The following is a 27,418-nucleotide window of genomic DNA, read 5'->3' on the forward strand; positions in this document are numbered from 1 at the left end:
TCCACGGCCACCCTCCTGAAGGGTTCATCAATTATCGGTAAGGGATTCAATGGAGCTCGGTGACGGTCTCCTGCTTTGCCAACTCGCTGACAGGGGTCGCCAGACTCTGCCCCGAGGCCAGGCCAGGAAAAATTCTGCATCACCCGGGACTTTGTTTTGGTTATTCCCAGGTGACCAGCTAAGGGGATCTCATGAGCCACTTGCAGTAATTGTTCCCTGAACTGCACAGGTACAATGAGCTGCCTCTTGAGTGGCCCCACCCTACTGTCACTGTGGGAGATGTCCTCCTTATACAGTTTCCCATTGTCCCAACACACTCGGTATTTGTCTCCCTCAGTGGGAGGGCTGGCAGCTAACCCTCTTAGCTGCTCCAAGGTAGGGTCATCTCGCAGGGCCTGCTCAAAGGCGGCACTACAAGTCCCAGCCAGCTGTCCTGTGGCGAACAGGGACAGTGGCTGAGGCTTTGACGCGGTTAAGTCCACGGGGTCCGAACCGAGGGAAGGGGAAACTTCCACTTGCTCTTCCCCAATGGAGCGTTCCGCTGTGGCTTTTGCAGCCCTGCGAGTGACGGGAAACACAGGCACAATAATGTCATCACATTTAACATTTTCACAACTTGAATCAGTTAAACACATGTCCGCTACCTGTGTACATACACCCGCCATCCCCTCTACATCTCCTGTCGTAGGAGAACTGCTCCCACACACCCCACCTCCCACCTCCCACGGTCCATCCCCAAGGTTTTCTGATGTTACGCAAACATCCTTGCACAGTACCTCGGTATGTCCAGGGACCTCCATAGGGACGGGTGAGTCCTGTGTGCTTCCAGGGGGCACGTAGCACGAGACCAATCGTCCTAGGTCAGTGCCTAATAAAACATTTGTGGGGATCTCCGCAGAGACTCCCACCTCCCTTACTCCACTCCCAGCCCCCCAATCAAGGAAAACACGAGCTAGGGGAACATTAGGGCTCACCCCCCCAACTCCCGTGATGGTGAGGCTTTTGCCGGGAATAAGGTCTGCGTCATCCACTAGTTCAGGCCGAACTAGTGTGACTTCGGCTCCTGTATCGCGGAAGCCTGTGGTGCACCGGTTGCCCACAGTAACCGACTGTAGGTTGTCTGCGGTGTGTCTTGCAGCTCCATTCACCAACAGCACAGATGATGGGTTGCGGGCAAGCTTGCCAGGGGGTGCTGTCTTCTTCTCCGGGCACGAGTGGCTGAGGTGTCCTGGCTTGCCGCACGCATAGCACTTGCGTACGTCTGTCGGTGCTGGCTTGACTCCTTCGGGTCTTTGTGCAGGCCTGTGAAAGGGTCGCTGGACCGGAACCGACAAAGCTGGCCGGGAGGAAGAAGCAGATGAAGAGGTTCCTCCCAGGCGGGACAGAGTGTCTTTGAATGCCCGAGTGCTGGGCATGGCGACGTATTCATTGGCTAGCTCGGCCGCCTCTCGCGCACTCTTCGGCTTGTGCTCACATACATATTTTTGCACATCCGTGGGGCAATTGGAGACAAACTGTTCTCGGACCATCAGATCCGCCAGGGACTGCTTGGTGTCCTCTGTGAGGGGATCAGACCACTGTTGGAAGGTGGTCTGCAACTTGCCCAGATGGTCCATAAAAGTATCTCCGGGCCCTCTCCGCAAGGACCGGAACCGTAAACGGTAAGTCTCTGGAGTCAGCTGGTACTTGACCAGAATAGCCTTTTTGATGACCGCGTAACTGGTACGCTCTGCTAATGGTAGTCCGACCAGGGCCTCCATAGCTTTGCCCTTCAGTGCGGACATTAGATGTCCCGCCCACTGTGGCTCTGGTACCTGGTACTGCTGGCATGAGGTTTCAAAAGCATGCAGGAAAAGATCAATGTCACAGTTTTCAGACTCCATCACAGGCAGTTTTGGCTTGACCATCAGGGATGGGCGTGTGGATGTAGCATGCCGGTCGGACCCCTGAAGCTGTATTCGGGCCATGTCCAGTTCATGCCTGCGGACAGCTTCCCGTTCTGCAGCCTCGCGCTCAGCCTGGCGCTCTGCCCGACGTGCCTCCAGCAGCCGAAAATATAAGTCCGGGTTACTGAGCATTAGTTGGTCCAGACCATTTTGGGATGGCATAGAGACAGAGTTATGTCCAGCTAGAGGACTGCAAGCCCCAGCAGGCTGTCCTCCTCCCAGTTCAGCATCCTCATTCTGGAAGGGGTCACCTGGCTCAAGGGCCCCTGAGTGTCCTCCATTCTCTGAATCCTGCAGGGATGACTCTTGACTCCTCCGTGCACATAACTCCTGGATAAGGACAGTCTTATTTTTCCCATATACTTGGATGCCTTTGTGCTCACACAGAGCTGTGATATCAGACACGCTCAGGACGTCATAATTCACGGATTCGGACATTATTGCCAAATAAAAGATAGGACAGAAAACAAGAGAGAGGGGAGGGTACTGTCGTGAATTATTATTCTATCAAAACTAATGCACTGTGCTTCGTTTTCCAGAATTTTTCAATCCTTTAGTACAGAGTTATGGACATAACTTCATGCACTAATATTCTAAGCATACAGAATCCCGTAAGCTGCCACCAGAAAATGTCACAAACTATGGATCCGATCGGTCCGGATCCCACAGCTCTGACGTAGTGGTCTGTGACGGAGTCTGCGCACACACAGAGACCTCACGTGACCGGGGTATTACCATCCGGCTAACACCCCCCACTACACTTTGGTAACTGCCACCACGTGGGTTCCCGGTCCACGAGCCGACTATCCGGGTCATTCACTATCACACAGATCAGTGGATGAACCGGATATCACTTACTGACCAACCGCAGTCAATCACCCCCAGCTACAATTCCTAAGTGCAATTTAACTAACTACCTGGTAACGTCTCTTCAAAGGCAAGGTACGTTGTTCAGCAGCTTAGAATATGGAAGACTTGGCCACTTAGATTTTATAATCTTTAATAAGAGGTAAAAAGCAGTGCATACAAATCTAATGAAAATGACTATAAATCTACAGAATAATAATAACAATATAAATAATCACGACAGTTCAAATGAAAGGGAAAAAGATGAAAGAATACTTAGTTTCTCTGGAGGGTTTCAGATGGTCGTTCATATGTCCTTTTTGAATCCTTGCAAACCCCGTTCAGTATGTATCAGGGGAGACCCTCAAAGTTCTTCTGATACAGGGATAAGCCGTCAATGTCCAATTAAGTGTCTGGTGATGTTCCATGGGTCTCCCTCCTCTGTCCTTGTGCACGGATCTTTATGAACTCTGCCATGGGCAGGAGACTTACTCCTGTCAGCCAATGGCAGCAGAGTGACTGTGAAGCCTAGGGATTGGCCTCCAAGTGTTTTATGACCCCCATCAAAGTTCAGTTCCTACAATGAGGATTATACTTAAGCCCGTATCTCCCTGATACATCGGCATATTTTTTATACAGAATACATATTTGCGATCCTTATTTATTTACATACAGAATGAGACCACACACGGTAATGCTGGGACCTGTAGTTCTTCTACCACCCATAGGTGAGCTACAGAATCACATCCCCTGGTCATATTTGATACCCAATTAATCACAATACTCTGTTAGAGCCTGGATCTGGTGTCAGAAAGGGCATAAGTTGATTCATAAATGAAATATGAAAGTGGACTGGTTTTATGCCCAGAGCTAATTAAGGGCTATTAGCTCTCCTCAAACCAGACCTGGAAATTAATGACGTCACGCTCCAGCCAGGCTTGACAGCGAGCTGATCTTTATCTTATAGGACAGGATGAGCTGGGCCTGGTATAGCCTTTATGACCTTTTATAGCCGGCCTCACAGAGTAGTGGTAATAAAAGTGTCCATCTATATCATACTTGACCCAGGCTTCAGGAAGATGAGAGTTCACTGTTCTTTTACATAGGCCAGAAGCATACAAAATGGCTACCCAGAGGAATTATGTATGTATGCCGGCACATAGTTCTTTTTATACAATTAGCCATGGAACTATGCTTAAATACAAACACAACCCTGTCCTTTTTCTCTGCATCATTTTTTACCCCACTTTTTCTGCGCTTCATCAATGATCGCTGCATTTGGGCACTTGCCCTTTCCAAAGCTACATCCAATTGCTCTGGCGGGTATCCGCGTTGAACCAATCTATCCCTCAGTTCATTCGCCTGTCTCAGGAAACTTACATCCTGGCTATTGATACTTCTAAGTCTTAAAATACTCTGCAATTGTTGTAACTTGTATTTCACCTTTTGTTACTTTTGTTTTTAAAATTGCACTAATGGATTGATGCACCTGTGTTTCAGGTGTGCGCTGCTGGTGTGACGTCAGGGGTTTTTGAGTGATGGGTCGGTTGAACCCTCCCCCTTATGAGGCTATAGGCCAGCGCGCACACGATCCACAGAGTGAATCAAACAGCCGGAGGAAGCGGTCACATCGCGAAACGGCCGTCGCTGTTAACTTATACTCCATGTGAGTCTGCCCCTGCATGTAACTCTGCAATCACTAATAAAGAAGCGTGAACATGAACATGGATGGTGAGTGCCATGCATCTTTTTGATCTTGCTTTCAACTACAACTCCCAGTATGCCTGGACAGCCTACAGCTATTAGGGCATGCTGGGAATTGTAGTTGGGCATCCCTGGATTAGAAGAACAGAAAATGAAACAGAGATGTGAACTCTACCTTAGGGCTCATGCACACGACCGTGCTGTTTTTTTGCGGTCCGCAAATTGCGGATCCGCAATAAACGGATGCTGCCTGTGTGCCTTCCGCAATTTGCGGAAAGGAACAGGAGGCCCATTATAGAAATCCCTATTCTTGTCCGCAAAACGGACAAGAATAGGACATGCCTCCTAATTTTTGTGGGGCCATGGAACAGAGCAACGGATGCCGACAGCACACATAGTGCTGTCCGCATCTTTTGCAGACCCACTGGAATGAATGGTTCCATATACGGACCGTATACGAAATCAAAATACGGCACGTATACAGAACGCAAAAAACCTTTGTGTGCATGAGCCCTTACGAAGCCTTTTTGTGGACATTCACCCTCAGGTGCGGGCTGTCTTGCAGAAATTCCACATTATTTTCCATGTGGACTTGGGCTCATGCACATGGCCATTGGTCAGCCGTTCCATGCATTGGGGACCGTAATTTGCCGTCCCCAATGCACGGGCAATATCTTGAATGGGTCCGTGATCCTTCCGCACTGCAAAAAAAAAATAGAACATGTATTTTTTTTGCAGTGCGGAGGCACGGAGAGAAACTGTAGTGCTTCCGTGGGGTTCCGTACCTCTGAATGGGTCCGCATCCATGATGCGGGGTGCACACAGCCGGTGCCTGCCTATTGCAGACCCGTCGTTTGTGGGCCCCAATACGGACACGGCCGGGCAACGGCTGTGTGCTTCCCACCGAAAAACACATGTGTTAGGGCTCGTTTTTTGTGTTCTTCATACGGGCCGTTTTTTGTGTTCCGTATAAGGTCAGTATACGGAACCATTCATTTCAATGGTTCTGCAAAAAAAACGGAATGTACTCCGTATGCATTCCGTATCCGTATTTCCGTTTTTCTGTTCCGTTCAAAGATAGAATATGTCCTATTATTGCCCGCAAATCACATTCCGTGGCTCCATTCAAGTCAATGGGTCCGGAAAAAAAAAACAGAACACATACGGAATGTACCCCGTATGTCTTCCGTATCCGTTCCGTTTTTGCGGAACCATCTATTGAAAATTTTATGCCCAGCCCAATTTTTTCTATGTAATTACTGTATATGCCATACGGAAAAAACGGAACAGAACCAGAAACACTACTGAAACAAAAAACTGAAAAACGGATCTGTTAAAAATGGCCTGCAAAACACTGAAAAAGCCATACGGTCGTGTGAACAAGCCCTTACTTTAAAAAAGAGTGAAATCTGTACAAAAGAACTGCGCAAAGAATTTACTTCTTAATTGAACTTAATCTCATACAATCTCATACACTTTGCTGGTACTGCATTATGCTGCAGTTTTTCCACATGAGAATCTGCTCAGAAACACAGCAGCTTATGTCCTCAAGATCAAAAAGATCAGAAATGTTGAAATCCATCAGCTTGATGCCTCTATTTAACATCTGCAGCCGGGAAAGAGGCCCTCGTACATACAGTATTAGATAGTCAGCTAGTTCTGCTGAAGTCGATGGGTTCCACTTCCTGACATCTGCCGTACATGTACAGAGCGAGGGACATAGCTGCCAGGTTCCTGCTGTGTCTGCGATCAGTGATGATGCTGATCGAGGACATTTAACTCCTCACATGCAATGGTCTGAAAAGCAATTATCCCCGAACCACATGCTTCCTGGGCAAGAATGCTTTACCCTGGCTTGGATTGAGGAAGGTATTCCATAGAAGTAATAAGCCAGAGCCTGTACTAGGCTTTTAGGCCTATTACTGATATATTTCAATTCAGGCCTGCAGGTGGCAACACTACATTGGAATATACTGAGCTTTTCTATTCTATAAGGCCTCATTTACACATACGGTCCGTGAAAACCCGTCCTGCTGTGTGCACGAGCGCACGGCGTCATTGGTTGCTATGACGCCATGCGCTTCGTGCCGCCACCACTGTACAGTAATACACTCATATGATCTATACGAGCGTATTACTATACAGAAGTGGTGGCACAAAGCGCACAGCGTCATAGCAACCAATGACGCCGTGCGCTCGTGCACTCAGCTGGATGGCAGGATGGGCTTTCACGTATGTATGAATGAGGCCTTATGGATACAAATGCATTACTTTATATAAAAGGCAACGTAATGGTTGCATGGTGGGGACCATTTGGGGGCCTAAAAAAATATATATATTTTTTAAATATATAAAATATATATGTACAGTTGCAAGAAAAAGTATGTGAACCCTTTGGAATGATATGGATTTCTGCACAAATTGGTCATAAAATGTGATCTGATCTTCATCTAAGTCACAACAATAGACAATCACAGTCTGCTTAAACTAATAACACACAAAGAATTAAATGTTACCATGTTTTTTTTGAACACACCATGTAAACATTCACAGTGTAGGTGGAAAAAGTATGTGAACCCCTAGACTAATGACATCTCCAAGAGCTAATTGGAGTGAGGTGTCAGCCAACTGGAGTCCAATCAATGAGATGAGATTGGAGGTGTTGGTTACAGCTGCCCTGTCCTATAAAAAAAACACACCAGTTCTGGGTTTGCTTTTCACAAGAAGCATTGCCTGATGTGAATGATGCCTCACACAAAAGAGCTCTCAGAAGACCTATGATTAAGAATTGTTGACTTGCATAAAGCTGGAAAGGGGTCTAAAAGTATCTCCAAAAGCCTTGCTGTTCATCAGTCCACGGTAAGACAAATTGTCTATAAATGGAGAAAGTTCAGCACTGCTGCTACTCTCCCTAGGAGTGGCCGTCCTGTAAAGATGACTGCAAGAGCACAGCGCAGACTGCTCAATGAGGTGAAGAAGAATCCTAGCGTGTCAGCTAAAGACTTACAAAAGTCTCTGGCATATGCTAACATCCCTGTTAGCGAATCTACGATATGTAAAACACTAAACAAGAATGGATTTCATGGGAGGATACCACAGAGGAAGCCACTGCTGTCCAAAAAAAATATTGCTGCATGTTTACAGTTTGCACAAGAGCACCTGGATGTTCCACAGCAATACTGGCAAAATATTCTGTGGACAGATGAAACCAAAGTTGAGTTGTTTGGAAGAAACACACAACACTATGTGTGGAGAAAAAGAGGGACAGCACACCAACATCAAAACCTCATCCCAACTGTGAAGTATGGTGGTGGGGGCATCATGGTTTGGGGCTTCTTTGCTGCGTCAGGGCCTAGACGGATTGCTATCATCGAAGGAAAAATTAATTCCCAAGTTTATGAAGTAATTTTGCAGGAGAACTTAAGGCCATCTGTCCACCAGCTGAAGCTCAACAGAAGATGGGTGTTGCAACAGGACAACTACCCAAAGCATAGAAGTAAATCAACAACAGAATGGCTTAAACAGAAGAAAATACGCCTTCTGGAGTGGCCCAGTCAGAGTCCTGACCTCAACCCAATTGAGATGCTGTGGCATGACCTCAAGAAAGCGATTCACACCGGACATCCCAAGAATATTGCTGAACTGAAACAGTTCTGTAAAGAGGAATGGTCAAGAATTACTCCTGACTGTTGTGCACGTCTGATCTGCAACTACAGGAAACGTTTGGTTGAAGTTATTGCTGCCAAAGGAGGTTCAACCAGTTATTAAAGGGAGTCTGTCATCAGCATTTCACTTTTTTAACCCTTCCCATAGCTCCCTAGCATGCTTACTTTTAATAAAAACGTTACCTCTGGCATCAATCCTGTACTTATAGAACCATCAAAAACAATCTTTATAACTTATGCAAATGAGGGCTCGCAAGTGCCCAGGGGCGGTGTTACACTTGTAGGTGCCCTGCTTGCTCAGCCTTTTCATTGCGTCCCCCCGCCCCTTCCTACCCTCCGCCCATCCTTTCCCTCTGACCACCTTTCTACTAACTTGTTATTCCGCCGAGATCCCGCGGCCTGCGCACTCAGTCCGTCGGCCATCGCATGCGCACTGCGATGCCCATTCCTTGTATGGCATCACATTAATCAATGCGCACGCGCCGGCTTCGCGCCGTTAGCCGGCGCATGTGCAATAGTTACTGTGATGCCGTACAAGGAATGGGCATCGCAGTGCGCATGCGCCGGCCGACGGACTGACTGCGCAGGTGCGGGATCTCGGCGGAATAACAAGTTAGTAGAAAGGCGGTCAGAGGGAAAGCATGGGCGGGCGGAGGGTAGGAAGGGGCGGGGGGACGCAATGAAAAGGCTGAGCAAGCAGGGCACCTACGAGTGTAACGCCGCCCCTGGGCACTTGCGAGCCCTCATTTGCATAAGTTATAAAGATTGTTTTTGATGGTTCTATAAGTCCAGGATTGATGCCAGAGGTAACGTTTTTATTAAATGTAAGCATGCTAGGGAGCTATGGGAAGGGTTAAAAAAGTGAAATGCTAATGACAGACTCCCTTTAAATCCAAGGGTTCACATACCTTTTCCACCTGCACTGTGAAGGTTTACATGGTGTGTTCAATAAAAACATGGTAACATTTAATTCTTTGTGTGTTATTAGTTTAAGCAGACTGCGATTGTCTATTGTTGTAACTTAGATGAAGATCAGATCACATTTTATGACCAATTTGTGCAGAAATCCATATCATTCCAAAGAGTTCACATACTTTTTCTTGCAACTGTATATATATATATATATATATATATATATATATATATAAAAGATCAAATCACCACCCCTTTCCCCAAAATTAAAATAAAAGTAAATGAACAATAAAAAACATAAACATCAAAGGCATTGCCGTGTCTGAAAACGTTTGTACTCGTAAAATATATCCCATACGGTGTACAGCATAAGGCCTCCTGCACACGAACGGTCTTAAATTCGGTTTCCAAGTCTGGGTGTGGTGGACTCCTGGAGAACACTAAGGCCCCTTTCACACGAGCGAGTTTTCCGCGCGGATGCGTTGCGTGAGTTGAACGCATTGCATCCGCACGGAATCCTGACCCATTCATTTCTATGGGACTGTGCACACGAGCGGTGATTTTCACGCATCACTTGTGCGTTGCGTGAAAATCGCAGCATGCTCCTCTTTGTGCGTTTTTCACGTAACGCAAGCCCCATAGGGGTGAATGGGGTTGCGTGAAAATCGCAAGCATCCGCAAGCAAGTGCGGATGCGGTGCGATTTTCACGCATGGTTGCTAGGAGACGATCGGTATGGAGACCCGATCATTATTATTTTCCCTTATAACATGGTTATAAGGGAAAATAATAGCATTCTGAATACAGAATGCATAGTAAACTAGCGCTGGAGGGGTTAAAAAAATAAAAAATCATTTAACTCACCTTAGTCCACTTGATCGCGATGTCGGCATCTCCTTCTGTCCCCTTTACTGAATAGGACCTGTGGTGAGCATTAATTATAGGATCAAGGACCTTTGATGACGTCACTCCGGTCATCACATGGTACGTCACATGATCTTTTACCATGGTGAATCACCATGGTAAAAGATCATGTGACGTACCATGTGATGACCGGAATGACGTCACCACAGGTCCTGTTGCTGCACAGAGATCAGATGAAGCCAGAAGGAGATGCCGGGCCGCGAACAAGTTGACTAAGGTGAGTTAAAAATGTTTTTGTTTTTTTTTAACCCCTCCAGCGATGTTTTACTATGCATTCTGTATTCAGAATGCTATTATTTTCCCTTATAAAACACGCGCGATTTTTCTCACGCGAGTGCAAAACGCATTACAATGTTTTGCACTCGCGCGGAAAAATCGCGGGTGTTCCCGCAACGCACCCGCACATTTTCCCGCAACGCCCGTGTAAAAAGAGGCCTAAGGGCTCGTGTGCTTCCCGTTGCCGTATTGCGGACCGCATTTGCGGATCTTCAATACACGGGCACCGTTCTGTGTGCATTGCACATCACGGATGTGGACGCATTCACTTCAATCGGTCTGAAAATCCGGAGATGCGGAATGGTGCGAAACGGAAGCACGGAACGAAACCCTATGGGAGCACTACGCAGTGCATCCGTGGGTTTCGTCCCGTACTTCCGTTCCGCAAAAAGATAGAACATGTCCTATCTTTTTGCGGAACGGCCGGATCGCAGACCCATTAAAGTGAATGGGTCCGGGATACGCTGCGGCTGCCCCACAGATGGTGTTCATGCATTGCGGCCCGCAGCACGACCATAGGGGGGAACAAGTTTGTGTGCAGGAGGCCTTACAGAACAAAATCAATATGGCCAAATTGCCATTTTTTTTATTGCTTCAACTTTCTGAAAATAATTGAATAAAACGTGATCAAAAAGTCATACACATCCCAAAATGGTATAAATAAATTAAATAAAACTGCTGTTCAACAAATGAGCCCTTGTTTTTTTCAGTATTAAAACACAAGAAAAAAAATATATAAATGTGGTATCATTGTAATCGTACTGACCCAGAGAATGAAGGACACAGGTCAGTTTTACTACATAATGAATGCGGTAAAAACAAACAAACCATAAAACGGTGGCAGAATCGTGTATTTTCCCAATTCCACCCCATTTGGAATTTTTCCCAGCTTTCCACTACAACATATGCAATACTAAATGGTGCTATTAGAAAGTAAAAAAAAACAAGCCCTCCTACGGCTATTTGAACGGAAAAATAAAAAAGTTATGGCTCTGTGATAGTAGGGAGCAAAAAATGAAAATGCAAAAACAAAAAAATCGCAGGGTCCTGAAAGGGGTTAATGTGTATGACTGGTTTAAGTCACCCAGTGTAAGACATGCAGGACACACCCCTGATTGTCAGAGGAGGTTTAGGGGGTTTTGATTAAATTAATTTATTTGAATATATTTTGTGTTTAATTGGAATATAATAAAACATATATCAATAATATTTGTCCTTGGGTCAATGAAGCTGGTGGCCATTAGAGGGCAGTGAAGCAATTACCGTAATATTTTATCTGATGAGCGTCCCATGTAAGTTTGTAGGGAATAGCATTGTTTTATATGAAATTCAGATTTTTTAGATAATTAAAAATGTATATATATATATAATGTATTTTACTCTATTAACCTGTACATATAAATTACCTGATGTTCAAATAGAGAATTCCCTTCAATAAAAGCTAATACAACAAAAAACAATCTTTTCTACTTTTTATATCTGATGACCTGCTTTATTGCTGTTTTATCACCTGTTTACAGAGCTTTGTAATCTTTTTCTACATTTTATATGTGTCTAATATGAAAGCCTACGTTTGTAATCTATGTACCTTATGCTGCGTAGAATAGAACCGAAAGTCCACAAGTCTTGTCCAGCCTTGTCCCTTGATTGTTCCCTTTTCATTATATTATATTATATTTATAATATTTTTGCTTTGTGAACTTTATGCTTTTTTTAAATTAACCTTTTTAATAGATTTTTTTTTGCATATCTCACAGAATCGGAAAATCATTATGATGATGATTTTTCGACTGTCTGCAGGGCGTAGGCTGCAAGTATCCAGTGTCCTTAAAGGCAAGAGAGGAGCATTTCCGAAGGTCACATTATACACGGCTCTGCCTCTTATACATTATATAGGTTATTCCCTAGTTACTTATAGGTGCCTATGGATATAGGAGTACAGAATTTTGTCATTTAACCCTTTGTAAATTCTTCTAGCTTTCTGAGTAGCAATAAATTTACCTGCAGTCCCGTCTGAAGGTATAAGACATGGTGATACAATGACAATCCATTGGTGTGTATAGGACTTTTTTGGCTCCTACTATTACCCCATTTACTTATACCTAGTGTTCTAACATGTATCCTCCCGTCTGATGCCCTCTATGTGAGTTCTCATAAAAATATAAAGACACAAATGAACTGCTACTAAACTTACACTGTGATGTGAACGTCTGTGCATAGTCCTTCTGTGTGTCCTACTCCATACAATGCAGTGCATGCATATGTGCTGGGGTTGGCTATAAGGATGCTTTACCTTCTTCCCTGAGTCTGTTCGCAGGTTCTCTGCTGCAGTCAGACAGCTGCCTCCCTCTGCCGCAGTGTTCAGCTTCTTACTGCAGTAAGGGGAGGGTTAGTTGGACCACATCCAGACAGCAGGGGAGGAGGTGGGTGCCATGAGTGCACTGGAACTTTCCAAAAAGGATGTTTTAGGAATTATGCTCAGCGGTATCGGGCAAAATCTAATTTATCTTAAGAGATAATGGAAGGTAATGCCTGTGGATTGAACATGTGTTTTATAACAGGGAATTCTAAAATAAAGTGAGGATTACATTTCGTGCGACATTTTATCGTTAGGGTTGCGAATAATATTACGGAGAATTCCCCATTGACCTTTAAAAGGAAAACTTACACATACGGGGCTGATATGACTTTAGAGCATGGCATAAAATAATTTTTTTGCTTTTAATAATAATAATATAATATTTAAATAGCGCCAACATATTCCGCAGTTATAAATAACATAGCAACAGACAAGTCAATAATTAGAACAAGAGGAATGAGGGCCCTGCTCGCAAGAGCTTACAATCTATGAGGGCAAAGGGGTGACACAAAAAGTAATTTTAGGTATTTTATATAAATGCTACCAGCCTGACGTAACTGGGGGCTGCCATGATATCCTCCACGGGAGCACACAGTGGAGAAGTGTGTATATGACAGGGTTAACTCCCCCCTATTGACACCTCTGTCCCATTACAGCTTATTTATTGCTTACAACTGTTATACAATTGCATAAGGCACCACGTGGGAAACGGGACATCTACCGCTCCAGCACAATTACATGTCAACTCATTTATCACGGGCAATTCATTAGCTGAGTGTACTGGTGAGGAATAATGCTGCTGTTTATCAGAACCCCCAACCACACCCACCTTTTTATTTAATTTTTGCAGATTCCATCATATTTAAAGGGGTTGTCCCATGAAAAATATTCTACAGTTTTCAAACCAGCACCTTGATCTGAATAGTTTTGCAATTGCATGTAACTAAATATTTTGTGTAACCGCTGAGATATTCAATAAAATGTATCTGTATTGCGCCACCTGCTGTTTTTTTATTTTTTATTTTTTTGTCCAACTAAATTGTCAAGTGCCGGGACCTCCGAGACATCATACGAGCTGGACAAGGCAAAACACATAACCATACAAAGGAACCAAGAAACGCACAATGAGAATAATAAAAGACCTCAATGTACTGAACCAGATCTGTGGGTGAGAACCCACTGCGCCACTGACTAGCAATACTCTGGAGGGGGCGTAACTAAGCAACACCTTCACTAGCGCCTCTGGTGGTGAGGATAGACTTGAGCCACGGTAGTTGCCATGGGGCTACTCCAGAGCGTAAACCAAGTCAGTGGCAGCAGGAGCCGGCAGCAAGGAGATACCAGACAAGGTACCGACAGTAGATGAGCAAGGCATGGCAAAGTACAGAACAGGGACAAGACATAGAGACAGACAAGGCATAGCAAGGCAGAGAATGGGCATTCCCACTCCGGGGAACACAGGAACCCTCTTCCGAAGGCAGACATGGACTGACAAGAACAGAGGCAGACATGAACGGAATACCAGAAGCAGTAAGGACTTCCAGACAGACAATAACAGGAAGTCTGTTTTTGTTGTGGAAAGAAGGGACATTTCGTGAATATTTGTCCGTACATTCAGCGTCAAGGTGTAAACAAACAAGGAAACGCTTAATCCCCAAATTACTATTGGTGGTGTGGGTGGGGAGCAAGAAATCTTACTTTTGTCATTTACTGGTAGTACCCGATTTCTCCTGTCTGCCGAGGTGGCGCTAGAGTCCAAAACTGTGGAAATCGAGGTATTTATCGACAGTGGGGCTGGGGTTAACCTGATTGATGGACAGTTTGTTCATATTCATGGGTTGACTACTAGTGCACTAGAGAGAAGCATTTCTGTCTTTGCAATTGATTCTGCACCTCTTACCCAAAAATGCCTGTCGCAGGTGGTAAATGACATCCATTTAAGAGTGGGTGATTTCCATCAGGAATCTGTCTCGTGTTATGTGTTGGAGGGTCTGCCTGCTCTGATGGTTTTGGGCTTACCATAGTTAAGCAAACATAACCCTACCATCGACTGGCAAGTGAGACAGATTCTTGATTGGAGTGATTTTTGCATGGACAACTTAATGCGTCTTTCTCTGTGGTCACCACTAAAACTGTACCCTCGTTCATTTCCGAATTTTCTGATGTGTTTTCCGAGTGGTAACCAGGAGTTACCCCCTCATTGGGAGCAGGGGCAGATTAAGTGCATGATAGGCCCGGGGCTGTCTACCCAACTTGGGCCCCCCCTTCTCCATTTTAGTTTAGTTTTTTTTTGTATGAAGAGGCTGCGGTGCTTCATGGGCGCCACAGTCTCTTCTTAGGCCATATGACATCTTTAGACTAAAAAAGAATACCCCAAATTGGGTCCTAAACTGAAAAATTTGGTCGCCAAATTTAAAATACATATAATTGTAATAAAAAAAGACATGGAGGAGAATACAGCACCACATACCTCTTACATCCAGTGACATCTCCTGTCATGTAGACCTTCTCTTTCCTCTTCTCCTCCATTTGACCCAGACCACCATGGCAAATTCTTTCAGCCGCATCTCGTCTCTACAGTTTGTAACACAGACACATTAGATTTCTCAATTTTTCCATCAACCTCCTCATCCTGGTGTCCCCACAGTGTCATCCTGCTGCACCCCCAATACTGTGCCCGTTGTGCTTCCCAATGCCCCAGGAACTATACTGCTGAAAAAATAGTGACCCTAATAGACATAATTGGGGTCATTTATCAAACTGGTGTAAAGTAGAACTGGATTTCCAAAAGAGCTGTCAAATATGAAATGTGAGATCTGATTGGCTGCTATGGGCAACTAAGCCAGTTCTGCGTTACACCAGTTTGATAAATTACCCCAAATGTTCCTATAGTGTCCACAGCAGCTATAATGTCCCCTAGAGTGCCCCCAGTAATAATAACACCCTGTATTGTGCTCCAGGTAATAATCCCTGTATAGTGTCCCCAGAAATAATAGAATTGCCCCTACAGTGCTCCTACAGTGCCTCCCCAATAGCAACACCCCCATATAGTAATTTCCACCACACTGCCCCCACATAGTAATCCACCCATAGTAATTTGCCCCCACACAGTAATTTCCCCCAAACTGCCCCCATATAGTAGTTTGCCCCCACACAGTAATTTCCCCCACACTGCAATTTCCACCACACTGCCCCCACATAGTAATTTGCCCCCACATAGCAATTTCCCCACACTGTTCCCCCACAAAATAGTTTTCCCCACACTGCCCCCACATAGTAATTTGCCCCCACATAGCAATTTTCCCACATAGCAATTTCCCCACACTGTCCCCACATACCGTAGTAATTTCCCCACACAGAAATTACCCCACACTGTCCCCACATGGCAATTTCCCCCACACAATAGTTTCCCCCACACTGCCCCCACATAGTAATTTGCCCCCACACTGCCCCATATAGTAATTTGTCCCCACATAGCAATTTCCCCACACTGTCCTCACATAGAAATTACCCCACACTGTCCCCACATGGCAATTTCCCCCACACAATAGTTTCCCCCACACTGCCCCCACATAGTAATTTGCCCCCACACTGCCCCATATAGTAATTTGTCCCCACATAGCAATTTCCCCGCACTGTCCTCACATAGAAATTACCCCTCACTGTCCCCACATGGCAATTTCCCCCACACAATAGTTTCCCCCACACTGCCCCCACATAGTAATTTGCCCCCACACTGCCCCATATAGTAATTTGTCCCCACATAGCAATTTCCCCACACTGTCCTCACATAGAAATTACCCCACACTGTCCCCACATAGCAATTACCCCCACACAATAGTTTCCCCCACACTGCCCCCATATAGAAATTTGCCCCCACATAGTAGTCCCTCTCATAATAATTTGCCCCCACACAGCAATTTGCCCCCACATAGTGTAGTCCCTCTCATAATAATTTGCCCCCACATAGCAATTTGCCCCCACATAGTGTAGTCCCTCTCATAATAATTTGCCCCCACACAGCAATTTGCCCCCACATAGTGTAGTCCCTCTCATAATAATTTGCCCCCACACTGCCCCCACATAGCAATTTGCCCCCACATAGTGTAGTCCCTCTCATAATAATTTGCCCCCACACAGCAATTTGCCCCCACACAGCAATTTGCCCCCACATAGTGTAGTCCCTCTCATAATAATTTGCCCCCACACAGCAATTTGCCCCCACATAGTGTAGTCCCTCTCATAATAATTTGCCCCCACACTGCCCCCACATAGCAATTTGCCCCCACATAGTGTAGTCCCTCTCATAATAATGTGCCCCCACACAGCAATTTGCCCCCACATAGTGTAGTCCCTCTCATAATAATTTGCCCCCACACTGCCCCCACATAGCAATTTTCCCCCACATAGTGTAGTCCCTCTCATAATAATTTGCCCCCACACAGCAATTTTCCCCCACATAGTGTAGTCCCTCTCATAATAATTTGCCCCCACACAGCAATTTGCCCCCACATAGTGTAGTCCTTCTCATAATAATTTGCCCCCTCACTGTCCCCACATGGCAATTTCCCCCACACAATAGTTTCCCCCACACTGCCCCCACATAGTAATTTGCCCCCACACTGCCCCATATAGTAATTTGTCCCCACATAGCAATTTCCCCACACTGTCCTCACATAGAAATTACCCCACACTGTCCCCACATAGCAATTACCCCCACACAATAGTTTCCCCCACACTGCCCCCATATAGAAATTTGCCCCCACATAGTAGTCCCTCTCATAATAATTTGCCCCCACACAGCAATTTGCCCCCACATAGTGTAGTCCCTCTCATAATAATTTGCCCCCACATAGCAATTTGCCCCCACATAGTGTAGTCCCTCTCATAATAATTTGCCCCCACACAGCAATTTGCCCCCACATAGTGTAGTCCCTCTCATAATAATTTGCCCCCACACTGCCCCCACATAGCAATTTGCCCCCACATAGTGTAGTCCCTCTCATAATAATTTGCCCCCACACAGCAATTTGCCCCCACACAGCAATTTGCCCCCACATAGTGTAGTCCCTCTCATAATAATTTGCCCCCACACAGCAATTTGCCCCCACATAGTGTAGTCCCTCTCATAATAATTTGCCCCCACACTGCCCCCACATAGCAATTTGCCCCCACATAGTGTAGTCCCTCTCATAATAATGTGCCCCCACACAGCAATTTGCCCCCACATAGTGTAGTCCCTCTCATAATAATTTGCCCCCACACAGCAATTTGCCCCCACATAGTGTAGTCCTTCTCATAATAATTTGCCCCCTCACTGTCCCCACATGGCAATTTCCCCCACACAATAGTTTCCCCCACACTGCCCCCACATAGTAATTTGCCCCCACACTGCCCCATATAGTAATTTGTCCCCACATAGCAATTTCCCCACACTGTCCTCACATAGAAATTACCCCACACTGTCCCCACATAGCAATTACCCCCACACAATAGTTTCCCCCACACTGCCCCCATATAGAAATTTGCCCCCACATAGTAGTCCCTCTCATAATAATTTGCCCCCACACAGCAATTTGCCCCCACATAGTGTAGTCCCTCTCATAATAATTTGCCCCCACATAGCAATTTGCCCCCACATAGTGTAGTCCCTCTCATAATAATTTGCCCCCACACAGCAATTTGCCCCCACATAGTGTAGTCCCTCTCATAATAATTTGCCCCCACACTGCCCCCACATAGCAATTTGCCCCCACATAGTGTAGTCCCTCTCATAATAATTTGCCCCCACACAGCAATTTGCCCCCACACAGCAATTTGCCCCCACATAGTGTAGTCCCTCTCATAATAATTTGCCCCCACACAGCAATTTGCCCCCACATAGTGTAGTCCCTCTCATAATAATTTGCCCCCACACTGCCCCCACATAGCAATTTGCCCCCACATAGTGTAGTCCCTCTCATAATAATGTGCCCCCACACAGCAATTTGCCCCCACATAGTGTAGTCCCTCTCATAATAATTTGCCCCCACACTGCCCCCACATAGCAATTTTCCCCCACATAGTGTAGTCCCTCTCATAATAATTTGCCCCCACACAGCAATTTTCCCCCACATAGTGTAGTCCCTCTCATAATAATTTGCCCCCACACAGCAATTTGCCCCCACATAGTGTAGTCCTTCTCATAATAATTTGCCCCCACACTGCCCCCACATAGCAATTTGCCCCCACATAGTGTAGTCCCTCTAATAATAATTTGCCCCCACACAGCAATTTGCCCCCACATAGTGTAGTCCCTCTCATAATAATTTGCCTCCACACAGCAATTTGCCCCCACCACTGCCCCCATTTGCCCCCCCCCCCAAAAGTAGGCACATGAAATAAAAAAATAAAAAATGAACAAAAAATGAAAAGATAAATACTCACCTATGTCCAGGGCCAGGCGCTTGCTCGCAGAGGAAGGCGGGATGAGTCAGGCGCGTCACAGTGCTGCGTCCCGTCACAGGCACGCGATGACGTCATCACGCACGCCTGCGCCGGGATTTCACTACCGCATAGGCCTCAGGCCTACAAGGCCTGAAGCCTATGGCGCTGATCGGCGAGGGGACAGGGAGCTATGCGCTCCCGTGCACCGCCGCAGTATGTGGGCGTTCGGGTCAGCGTTGGGCCCCCCAGCGGCGCTGGGCCCGGGGCTGCCGACCTGAACGTCCCTATTGTAATCCGCCACTGATCGGGAGTATGATTGTCCCGTCAATCTTATTCCTGGAGCTAAACTGCCCAAATCTCGGTTGTATGATCTTTTGGAGCCCGAAAGAAAGGCTATGTGAGAGTATATCACTGAGAGCTTTGCGAAGGGTCATATCGGACCATCCAAATCCCCAGTGGCTGCTGGGTTGTTCTTTGTAAAAAAAAAAGATGGTACCCTTAGACCATGTCTGGACTTCCGTGAGCTCAACCGTATTTCCGTCCGTGGTCCTTACCCCCTTCCTTTGATTCTGGATTTGTTTAGTCAGATTGTCGGTGCCAAGGTGTTCTCTAAATTAGATCTGAGGGGGGGGCATATAATCTGGTAAGGATCAGGGAGGGGGATGAGTGGAGAACCGCATTTAATACCCCTGAGGGTCATTTTGAAACCTAGTCATGCCCTTTGGGTTAAACAACGCTCTAGCAGTTTTTCAAGACTTTATCAATGACATCTTTCATCATTTGGTGGGGAGATTTGTTGTTGTATATCTAGATGACATATTAATTTATTCCCCAGACATGGAGACTCATAAGAATCATGTGAGACAGGTGTTACAGATGGAAAAATGTGTTATTGCTGTTCAGGAAGTGCAATTCCTGGGTTACCTGCTCTAACCCTCAGGTTTTCGTATGGATCCTGAGAAAGTCTGTGCAGTGTTGGACTGGGATCGACCCGAAAATCTGAAAGCGCTTATGCGGTTTTTGGGAGTCACCAACTACTACCGTAAATTAATCTTGAACTATTCAACTGTGGTTAAACCTTTAACAGACATGAGTAGGAAGGGGGTCGATTTCTCTGTTTGGTCTGAGGAGGCATTAAAAGCCTTTTCTGCTGTGAAGGAATGTTTTGCTTCAGCCCCTATTCTTGTGCAACCGGATGTGTCTCAGTCATTCATTGTAGAGGTCGACGCATCCGAGGTAGGGGTGGGAGCAGTTTTGTCGCAAGGTCCTTCACCTAGTAAATTACGCCCATGTGCTTTTTTCTCTAAAAGACTTTCGACTGCTGAAAGAAATTATAACGTGGGTAATAGGGAATTGCTGGCCATTAAGTTGGCTTTTGAAGAATGGCGCCATTGGTTGGAAGGAGCAATTCATCCTATAACGGTAATTACTGATGACAAAAATCTGTCTTACCTTGAGTCGGCTAAACGACTGAACCCAAGGCAGGCCAGATGGTTGCTGTTTTTCACCAGCTTTAACTTCATTGTCACCTACCGCCCAGGGGTTAAGAATGTCAAGGCGGATGCTTTGTCACGCAGCTTTCCTGGGGGGTGATTCTAAAGATCCTAGTCCTATTTTGTCTGAAGGGGTAGTCATATCTGCCCTATATCCTGATCTTGAGGCTAAGGTGTTGGAGGCCCAAGACCCAAGAGGATGCTCCGGACTCTTGTCCTCCAGTGAAATTGTTTGTTCCTTCAGTCTTACGTCATAAGGTATTTGAGGAACATCACTGTACTGTCTTGGATAGACCCTGGGAGTAGATCCATTTTGGTGGCCGGGGCTGCGTAAGTGTGTTGAGGACTATGTGTCAGCCTGTTGTACCTGTGCTCATGCTAACGTGACACATACTCGGCCTTCTGGATCTCTTCTTCTGTTACCCATACCATCCAGACCTTGGACGCATTTATCCATGGACTTTATCACGGATTTACCGAATTCCTCGGGAAAAAACGTGATCCTGGTGGTAGTTGATCGGTTTAGCAAAATGGCACATTTTATAGCATTGCCTGCTCTACCTAATGCCAAGACTCTTGCACAGGTCTTTGTCGATAACAATGTGAAACTACATGGCATTTCCTCTGATGTGGTGTTTCCAGATTCTGGAAAGCGTTCTGTACTCGACTGGGGGTACAATTGTCCTTTTCTTCGGCTTTTATCCTCAGTCGAACGGACAGACGGAGCACACCAATCAGAATCTGGAGACTTACTTGAGATGTTTTGTTTCGGAGAACCAGGAAGAGTGGTCTTTATTGTTGTCGTTAGCTGAGTTTGCCTTTAATAACCTTAGACAGGAGTCCACTGATAAGTCGCAGTTTTTTGGGGCATATAGATTCCATCCATAGTTTGGCACATTTTCTGGTTCTCAAACTTCCGGTATTCCTGAAGAGGAACGATTTTTCTCTTCTTTGTCTTCGATTTGGCGGAAAATTCTAAATAACCTGAAAAAGATGGGCAACAGGTATAAGCGTGTGGCTGACAGGAGTCGTATGAATGGTCCGGACCTGAGAGTGGGTGATTCTGTGTGACTGTCCACAAGAAACATTAAGCTTAAGGTACCTTCTTGGAAGTTGGGCCCAGGATTTATTGGTCCATATAAGATCACTGCCATTGTTAACCCTGTAGCCTTCTGTCTTGAACTTCCTCAGGCTTTGAAAATTCATAATGTATTTCATAAGTCGTTGTTGAAGAAATGTGTCGAACCTGTTGAGCCGTCCTCCTTGCCTCCCGCTCCTGTCATGGTGGACGGTAATTTAGAATTTCAAATCGGTAGGATTGTGGACTCCTGAGTTCTCCATAGATCCCTCCAGTATCTCGTCCACTGGAAGAGTTACTGACCAGAGGAGAGGATGTGGGTTCCAGTGGCCGATGTTAGTGCAAATTGTCTGGTGAAGCCTTTTCATAGAGCCCATCCAGATAAGGTCGGTCCTGGCTGCCCAGAGGGCACCTGTAGAAGGGGGGTACTGTCACGGTCCCTCAGGTGACTGATGTCAGGAAATCAAGGAGAATGGCTGAGTGTGGAGGAATCTAATAGCCTCCTTGATTTCTCTTGATTCAGTGTTGATAGGGTTACTGACCTCTTCCCTTTTCTCAGCTGTTGCTCAGTGGTCATAACTTCTACCCTTTATAGTCTGACCCCACCCTTCTGACTATGCGGTATATAGCTTCATTTGGGTTTGGCTGAGCTGGTGTGAGATCCTCTCTGGTGTTCCTGTTCTTCCATCTCTACAGAAGTTAAGTGTCGCATTTGTTTGTATTTGTTATATTTCCTGTTGTTGTATCTGGGCCTGAGACAGAGACTTCCATTCATCCATCTGGGGAGGAATGGGTTGTCTCTGGTCCTATACTTATTCCAGGGCCTTATAGGGAAATCAGGGCCTAGGTATCCTGCTTATGAATATTCCTACCTTCAAGGTCTATTCATATTGATAGGTAGTCAGGGCCCAGACTAGTGTTGTCTAGGAGGTGACCTGTTTCTTCCCTCGTTTCCGGGCCCATTTACTGTTCCCCTTCCCTCCTGTGTTCAGTGTGTTTACCCCCCACACTGATCGTGACAGCATGCAGCCAGCCTGCACGGCAAACCACATCACGATGAACCACACCGTGACATCAATGAGATAGCACATGCTCAGTTTCATACTTCAACTGCTTCTTGTTATAGGAAGAGATCTGCAGGAGAACGGACACTCCACTTGAGCTGAGCAAATGGAGCAATGAATGTGGAGATCCATGTGAGGCTGGTTCTAGCTTTGTTAGAAAGAGATTGTCATGTACTGTATGATGTCTGATTTTCATTTTTACATCCATCATGGAATACCCCCTTTAACTGAAAATGAGTTTTGCATGCAGTACTTTTTCCCCCCTATCAGAATGATGGTCACCTTGGTGGAGTGCATGGGAACCCATTGTAAGTCACCCTCATTGATTCCCCACTGCTCCTTTTCGATGGTTACTCTGCCTCCTGGTCCTTAAAAGATAGCAAGAACTGGTTCAGCACACCAAAGTTTAGGTGAAAGACATCAAGTTCCCTTTTTTATCGATCCATATCGCAAAAATAAAATAAAAAAACACACTGTGTAGTAAATATGAAGCTGGTGATGTTTTTGTGATAAAAATTTGATGTGCTGCTGTATTTTGATGGTCTACTCTAAGAGGGAGCGTTGCCTCATCTCATATTGGAATGCCCCCTAGTTCAGTTTCAACACACAGGAAATGCCTAGAGATTCTTGCTCAGCCAACCACAGTGGCCAGTGATTGGCTGAGCAACCATCTGCAGGCATTTTGTAAGCTGAGACGGGAACAGAAATGCTTCTTCAGCCTTTCCCAATATTTTTTACCTTATGGCACTGGCGGATCGGGGGGGAGGAAACGGGTCTAAACCGGGAGAAACCGGGCTGGTGCGGTTCTGGGCTTCCTACGTTCCCTGTGCATCCTCTCGCTCGCTCTCTCTCTCCACCGCCGCTCTCCCTCCTCCTCTCTATTCCAGCTACAATATGGAAAGCGCTTAAACCGTGCTCGATTTCAGGCTTGGCTGCAGGCTGGCGCTGCGCTTTGGCGCAGCTGCTGCTGTCGTGTGGCTTGTCCGCTCTGCGCTGTGGTGTGCATGGTGCGCCGGTGGTGCGGGATGTGTACGCCTGGTCGGCCGGCTTTGCGCCTCCTGTGCTGTGGCCGCGCCGGTTTTTCTGGCTGTCAGCGCGCGCCCCTCCTCCCGCTGGTGGGCCTCCTCCACTTACAGCCGGCCCTTCCTCCTCCTCCTGCTGCCGGCCGGGTTAGTTGTAAACAAGCTCGCCACATGCTCGGCCCTCTCTCTGCCATTAGCGGCAGCGCTCAGCCGGATTCACACTCCCACCAGGCGCAGGCGAAAAATAAACACCCGCGCTACGTGTGTGCTCCGAGCAGCCGCTCATGTCCGCTGCCGCATGTAGAAGAGCTGAGGGTGCTGCACGGGCGGAAGAGGTTCTGCGGCAGCCGCTCACTGAGTGTGCTGCTGCAGAACCTCAGCCAGGACAAGATGTTCTGCAGCAGCTCCCTGTGCAGACTGCTTGCTTCCATTAAACCTGCAAATAACATCTGCCAGTGTGATGGACAGCTCAGCCTGACAAGATGTTCTGCAGCAGCATTATCAGTGCACTCCAGGGCTTCAGCTGCTGCAGAACCTCAACCAGGCAAGATGCTCTGCAGCAGCACAGACTGGAAGTGACCCTCCCAAGACCAGGCTCTGGATCCACCACTGCCGGACATGCCTTTTAAGAATCACTGCAGTTTACAGACAGTACTAGCGTTGAGTGTTATCAGCAGATTCCCTTAGTTAAAGGAAATGTGTCATCAGAAAATGATCTATTGTTTAAATCACTATTTTATATTAAACTTTATTATTTTTAGATTTTTAGAATTTTTGCAATTTTAAAATTTTTCCACATTACTAGCTATATAAAAAAAAAACACTTCCAACAGGTGATATCACAGCTTATCAGCTCCCTACTGACCTCTGCAGTGGTTAATGTCGTCCCCTCCTGTCCATTGTGTCTATGGCCCATGAAGCTGCTCTCAAAAGACAGAATATCTTAGCATACTGTATTTTTCACACAAAAAAATAAATAAAAATATGTTTAACATAAAAAACATTGAAACAATAGATTATTTTATGGTGACACATTCTCTTTAATGACAGATTATTATATGGCCTAGAGAGAATCTAAACTACCGTATTTTTCGCCCTATAAGACGCACCTAGGTTTTAGATCCAATAGTTTTTTATAAATTTTTTAAGACACATATTAAGCAAAGGAAGCGGACACAGCCGCTGGAATAACAATAAAGACACCAGTTACACAATCACAGATAATGAAGCAAAGGTGTACATCGTTTTACTTTATAGATGAATTCCAGGACATCCACTTGGATGTAGCCAACCTGGTATTCTGACATGTTAGTGTTTATGGCCACTGAGGTGTGACCTGGTTAACACTCTATTAGTAGTTGAACACCTTATTATACAATATAGAAAGCTTGACATTTTCTCGATTGATTAGACTTGTATGGTATCCCTGATGTATATAACACCTTAATGTAATAATTAAAGGGAGTCTGTCACCACATTTGAGCATATCAAATAGCGTTATATGTTCCACCCAGAACTTATAAACGGTACCTTTGTTGTATCTAATGGAGTTTTCTTTCAGCCAAAAATGAACTTTTAAGATTCTGTAAATGCGCCCTCTCAAGTGCCCAGGGCGGCGTCTCAATCATCCGAGCCCCAGGCAGCACCTTCTCAACGGCTCATAACCCCGCCCTCCGCGTGCCTCTGCCCGCCCGTTTACTCTCCTCCTCTCTCCTTTTCCACTGCGGCTACGAATTTGACCAAGATTTAAACTTGTGAATAGATATTGCTTGTGTACTACCAATGTTAATTTTGATGTGTGTTGAGGAAGTGTCTTATACGCAAGTATTTAAAAAAGTCGGTGTTAGGGATAAGGTATTTCTCTGCCAATTGTTCAAAGGTTTGTAGGAGTCCTGTGTCATATAACTGAGATACACATGAGATACTCTTCTCTATCCAATTCGAGAGATCTAAGTCTCTGATGTGTATATTTAAGTATTGTAGTGGTACTGTGTCCCAAGAAATATTACCTTCTCCAATTACTCTTCGGTGGAATTCTCTCCAGCACTGCAGTGTGGTTTGTGTCAGAGGAGAAATTTGTGTTAATTCGGGTGTTATGTCTTTATTTTCAAAAGTAAGGGCATGGAGTGTTATTGGGAAGATTAGGCTATTTTCTATATGTATCCAATTTGTGATCTCCTCTCTTTTCCATTTTGCAATCATTTCCACTTGTGTTGCGATATAATATGCTTTTATGTTGGGAACTCCTAGCCCTCCATATAGTTTGTGTTTGGTTAATAAAGAGTATTTAACTCTAGGTTTTCGATCAGCTCATATAAACCTAGATATGCATTTTTGGAGATCTGTGAAAAATTTGATCGGTGTTTTTATGGGTACTGTTCGAAATAAGTACAATAATTTTGGTAGCAATAGCATCTTAAAGCCGCTATTCTTCCGGTCCAGGAGATTTCACATTTATATAGTCGGGCTATCTCTTCTTTAAAATTGGACAGCATGGTATCACGGTCGGCGTGGCTATCACATACGTGACACAGAGGGAGGGAACGAGGAAGGCCCTGCCCAAGTGAGAGGGAAGGTGGTGACCCCTGACTCACCTGACGGCTGGCACCTGGCTGCCCTGACGTCCCTAGACGGGTTCCTCACCCGTACGCCGATCACGTGCCTAAAGCCCTGGCTTTCCCTGAGCTGAGCCCTAGATAGTGAACAGGGCGGTGGGAACACTAGTCCGCACCACTAGCTCTAAGGGAAAACACCAAGGGGAGGACAGACAACACAGACTCAACATATAATCCCAGGTGGGCGACAACAGGAGACAACAATAAGCCCAACAGGGATCCGGAGGGTAGCACTCTGGAACGACAACCAGGATTCACAACTCCAGTGGGTCAGTATAGATGTCCAGGCAGGAAGCTCTATAACTGGCAACTAGAGAAGTGTGAGGGGAGAATATAAGGAGGTTGGGAGTGGCAGACAAGAAACAGCTGAGGAGGAGAAGCTACGGATCCCTGAGTGAGACAAAAAGGATAGCAAGGCAAACACAGAAAACAATCACTAAGAAACAACGTGATCTTTAGATATAGAGCGCGCAGCCACCCGCTGCGACTTCCTGACCCCGGGTATAACGGAGTCAGACGTGGCTCTTGATACCCTCGTGACACATGGGTAAATAATTGTGCTTATATAGTTGACTGAATGTGGAGGTATCCAATTTTTTCAGTTTGCCAGTCCAAAGGGAACTGAGTTTTTAAATGTTCCACTAGAGGGGATGCGAGGCCTATTGGCATGGCTTGTGATTTCGAGGTGTTAAGTTTGTATAACGATATTCGCCTGAATTGTTGGATCCATTTCAAGGATTTGGCCAGTGAGATTTCAGAGTCTGCTAAGGTCAGTATAACGTCATCAGCGTAGAGGGAGATAGTGTGTTCGCGATCACGTATATATATCCCTTTCACATCTGGATCAGTCCTCAGAAGGGTAGCTAACGGTTCCATACATAGAACAAATATTAGTGGCGAAAACAGACAACCTTGGCGTGTGTACCGTTTGTGATATCAAATCTATTTGACAGGGTTTCCATTAGTTACCCTCAGCCAGGGTGCTGAATATAGGGCTCTAATAGCTTGCAGTATTCCATCTTTAAATCCAAAGCAAGATAATACCGAGAAGACGTACGACCAGCCAATGCGGTCAAACGCCTTCTCTGC

The 27,418-nt window shown here is 45.7% G+C and overlaps 1 protein-coding gene across 2 annotated transcripts in view; it reads right to left on the bottom strand.

Annotated features, from left to right (window-relative positions):
* Positions 1–12,620, bottom strand: part of THY1 (Thy-1 cell surface antigen) — a 30,243-nt gene extending 17,623 nt beyond the window's left edge. Inside the window, exon 1 of one of the 2 annotated variants that reach the window (XM_040425072.1) lies at positions 12,566–12,620. The gene's annotated coding sequence lies outside the window, so the exon portion shown is untranslated. Of the gene's footprint in view, positions 1–12,466 lie in introns of both variants that reach the window. The other variant, XM_040425080.1, reaches the window with a different exon arrangement.
* Between the last annotated feature and the right edge of the window lie 14,798 nt (positions 12,621–27,418).

The sequence above is a fragment of the Bufo bufo genome, chromosome 1, assembly GCF_905171765.1.
Source record: "Bufo bufo chromosome 1, aBufBuf1.1, whole genome shotgun sequence".
Lineage (NCBI taxonomy): Eukaryota > Metazoa > Chordata > Amphibia > Anura > Bufonidae > Bufo > Bufo bufo.